Genomic DNA, 4817 nt, shown 5'->3' on the forward strand with positions numbered 1-4817 from the left:
TTGCGAGGAGGATGGAGGGAGAGAGAGAGAGAGAGAGAGAGAGAGAGACTCCCCTTGCAGGGGGGGGGGGGGAGAAGATGGGAGGAGGGAGGGACGGAGGGAGGAGGAAAAGAAAGGAAAGGAAGAAAGCCAGGGAGCCTCCAATCTGCATGCGCCTATTGAACTCAACTTCTGAGCAGAGGATCGCTGCGCATGCGACCCAAATGCAGGCATGCTCTTTCCCGCTTCCACCACCACCTCTCTTTTCCCATCCCCCGGTTCTTCCCTCTGCGCTGAACTTTTAACACCGTAAGTCCCCCACTTCGGGGCAGGAACTTACCTTCGCCTTAATGTTACTGTACAGCGACTTCTATTGCATGCATACCGGGTAGGCCGCCTTTCTACCGGGGAGCTCAAGGCGGCATGCAGACATGGTTCTCTCCCGCTGTCACCGTTGCCTGCTCACCACAACCCTAAAAGGTAGGCTAGGGCAGTGAAAGAACGAGTCTGGCCCCAAGGCACCTCCTGAGGCTCATGGCTGAGGCTGAGTGGGGATTGAGCCCCCGGTCCATAGCCGGATTTATGTACAGTGGTACCTCGGGTTACAGACGCTTCAGGTTACAGACTCCACTAACCCAGAAATAGCACCTCGGGTTAAGAACTTTGCTTCAGGATGAGAACAGAAATTGCGCAACGGCGGCGAGCGACAGCGGGAGGCCCCATTAGCTAAAGTGGTACTTCAGGTTAAGAATGGACCTCCAGAACGAATTAAGTTCTTAACCCGAGGTATAAGCTAAACAAGCTATAGCTTAGAGCCCTACTCTCTTGGGGGCCCCAAAAAAATTGAAAGGGAAAAAAACCTTGATGTACATTTCCAAAATATAAAACCAATTAAATAACCATTTACCAAATAAAACCTACATACAGCAACAGTGTTTTGTGTTGTGTAGGCTCCTATTTTGTTATGTGCAAATGGCTTTAGACACCTGTTAGGTCCATAAATTACCATATACAGTACTGTAGCATATATTCAACACATAAAAAACAGCAACAATTTGTTGTTGAAAAAGGACAGTTGGATATACAAAGGGCCTCATTACCTTCAGTAGCTTAGGGCCTCATCAAACCTAAATCCGGCCCTGCCCTGGCCTCCCAAGTCCTAGTCCTATACTTTAACCACTACCCCACATTGCCTTTCTGGTCTTTCTCTATCATGCTACTAGTATTGGTGGTGGTGGTGTTATGCCATCACTGTGCCTGGCAAAATAATAATAATAATAATAATAATAATAATAATAATAATAATAATAATAATAATAATGTTATTATTACTTTATTATTTAATAATTTCCTTTATTCACGGCCACTCTGGGTGGCTTAAACACATAAAAATTGTAAAGAATTAGACATTAACGTAAAACATTATTATTATTATTATTATTATTATTATTTACACAGCTTGGGTATTCTCTGAATGTAGAGCAATGTGTAAATTCTGAAATTAATTAGGTAATCAAATAATAGAATCATAGAGCTGGAAGGGACCCGGGGGGTCATCTAGCCCAACCCCCTGCAAGGCAAAAATCTTTTGCCCAACATGGGGCTCGAACCCACGACCCTGGGATTAAGAGCCTCATGCTCTAGTCTACCTACTGGAGAGGGAGGGAGAAATTCAGATCTAGAAAGGGGACTGGAATTCCCCTCTGAGGAAAGGTTGCAACATGTGGGGCTTTTCAATTTAAAGAGAAGGCAAGCAGAGGCAACAAGACGAAAGTTAATGTAAAACTATGCAAGTCATGGAGAAAAGTGGTTAGAGGGTGATTTCCCCCCACCCCCTCATAATGCTAGAACTTCCGAAGAAGCTGGATATTGAAGAATTTGGGTCAGAGGAAAGAAAGGTCTTTTTCACATAGCACTTAGTTAAGTTCTCGGAATTTGATCCCACAGGAGGCAAGGAGGGCCTTCAAGTTGGATGGCTCTATAAGGGAGATTAGGGACCCAGGTGGTGCTGTGGGTTAAACCACAGAGTCTAGGGCTTGCTGATCAGAAGGTTGGCGGTTCGAATCCCTGCAACTGGGTGAGCTCCCGTTGCTCGGTCCCGTTGCTCGGTCCCGTTGCTCGGTCCCAGCTCCTGCCCACCTAGCAGTTCAAAAGCACATCAAAGTGCAAGTAGATAAATAGGGACCGCTCCGGCGGGAAGGTAAACGGCGTTTCCGTGTGCTGCTCTGGTTCGCCAGAAGCAGCTTTGTCATGTTGGCCACATGACCCGGAAGCTGTCTGCGGACAAACGGCGGCTCCCTCGGCCTATAGAGCGAGATGAGCGCCGCAACCCCAGAGTCGGACACGACTGGACCTGATGGTCAGGGCCCTTTTACCTTTACCTTTATAAAAGGGATTAGATAAATTCATGGAGCGGCTACTAGCCACAATGGCTATATACTCTGCCTCCACTGGTCAGAGGCAGTAAATGCTTCTGAATCCCATCCACTCGAAACTGCAGGAAGTGAGTGTGTTGCTGTGCTTCAATGCCACAGGCACCTGGCTGGCCGCTGTGATGACAGGATGCTGGGCTAGAGGGCCAGGAAGCTCTACTTAAATGTCCTTCTGGAACAAAGGGTTGGAGCAGGAGGAGCAGGGTAGGTTAATGGGGTGACAGCGGCCAGACGAGACCGAGAGTGGGTCCAATGGTCAAGAAAGCGGTTTCTGCATGTCTTGGAGAGAGAAGCGAGGGGCAGACGGGACTCGCCCACCTGGGAACGTAGCCCATCTAGGACAAGGAAAATTCTGATCCTAAACCTCCGCTGCCTTGTGGCTAAACTCATTTGAGAGAAAGGGCTTTAGGAGTAAACCCTGAGGACAAATCCGTACCCTCTGTCTTGTGGGACATCTTAAACCCTGCACAAATCCAGAGTGGAGTACCTGCCTAAGCGGGTTGGATGCCTCCTTCCACCAACTCCTGCAGCCAAGCTGGTGCCAAATGTCTTGCTCTGCTTTCCTTTAGACCACATAAGTGAGACCGGGGGAAGGGGGGTGCCTTGTTGTCTGGCCAGTCCAGGACCTCCATACACACTGCCCAGGCTTGCCTCCCAGACAGGTCACTTGAGTGCCGCTAAACAACGTGGGAGGCAGCAGTTACAAGTCACCGGTCTCTGCAGCCACAGCAGGCGCTGCGATTCTCCAGAGGTTTGACTTCGCCCCTGGAGGCGCGGTCCATTGTCTCTCAAGAAACAGAAATATATCAACATCCAGCCAACATTTCCATAGCATGAGGCGTAGGAGAAATGTTCAGAGCAGGACCGGGGCAAATGTTACAATATCTTTTTTTTAAATCACTTTTATTTGATTTTACAAATATAAATTTATAACAAAACCAAATACATTTCCATATAAAGAGATTTCTCTGAATTTCGAGACCTCCCCCCACCCATCCCCTCCCTGGGTCCTATTGTCAATGTTCCCAACTGCACATTATATAATACTCTATATTTTATATCTATCCATATCAATATCAATTAGCGCCAATCAATTGGAGGAAATTATTCCCGAGAATTAGCCTGGGCACAAAAGCTTTTCGACTCAGAATGGTGTAGTAATTCTTTCTGAAATAGATTAGCAGCTCAAAATATTAAGTGAAATCATTGCTGTTTTAATTGTTATTATTACTGTTTGTTTGTTTTTCCTGTAAAGCACTCGAGAGATTTTTATGATATTAAGCAGTATTGCGTTTGTTTTTTAAAAAAAACAAATAAACAATAAAAGCACCATTTCAACTAAAAAAAAAAGCAGGACCGGGCAGCTGGAATGCTGGTTTATTTTCCAGTGAACAAAAAGAAATGCTATGGCCTGGGACTCTTGGATTCTGCCTCTGCCTCCGAGCGCAATGCACTTTGAGCCAGAGCTCACCACCCCCACCCAGATTTCAGACCAGGGAGGTAGGGCTGGGCTGAGCGAACCGGTGGTCTTGGCTTCCAGAGAAAGTGAGGAAATGGTTGGAGCCAAAGGACCTTCCTGTTAAGACAAACATGTTACAATGCGAGGGATTACTCGGCGAGGTTCGGCTCCAGCTGCTCTGCCCTGGAGGTTTGCCTGAGCATCGTCTATTTCAGGAGTTGCACCGCAGCCTTTCTTAGCAGGGCAGACAGGTGGCCGCTTCTTGTATACGAGAGGCGGTGACTCAGAGGCATGAATGGTCTGCTGCGCAAACCCAGATATTCCTAATATCCGCTTTGCGGGAGGATATGAAACGTGAAATCATTAGGGGCTTCCTTCCTGATAAGGATGGGACTGTTCAGCAGCGCTGGGTGGCAGCAGCCAGCCAGCCAGCACTGGGCAATTGCCAAATCCTGGGCAAGGGAATTCTCCGGTGAGGCCTGCCCTGTGCCTACTTAAGACCACACCATTTGAGGCAGCCCACACCCCACCATCCCTCACCACTCTGCCTCTTTTAAGAGGGTCTCTCTTTCCGCAGAGGGAAAACAAGCTCTGCCCTGCTTTCTAGGGCAAAGCCAACTCTGTTCTGGAAGGGCAATTCCAGGTATGCGTCCTGTGGACTTTGGCATGGCTTTATCAACCCCACACATGAAACACACACCACCTTTGACATGGGTGTAGACAGGGGGGGCAGGAGGGGGCAGCTGCCCCCCCCTAGAAGCAAAAAATTATTGTATTTTACAGACCATAACCAATACTTTGCCCCTCCAAAAACTGAAGTGGAAAGGGCTTTGCTTTAGCAAGAGCAGCTCTCCACTTGCTGGGGGCGGGAACACAGCTGTAACAAAAACACATCAAATAAATAAAGCAAAGTGGCTACCAGTACTTAAGCAGTTAAGACAATGGAG

Source organism: Zootoca vivipara, chromosome 13 (assembly GCF_963506605.1).
Source record: "Zootoca vivipara chromosome 13, rZooViv1.1, whole genome shotgun sequence".
Classification (NCBI taxonomy): Eukaryota; Metazoa; Chordata; class Lepidosauria; order Squamata; family Lacertidae; genus Zootoca; species Zootoca vivipara.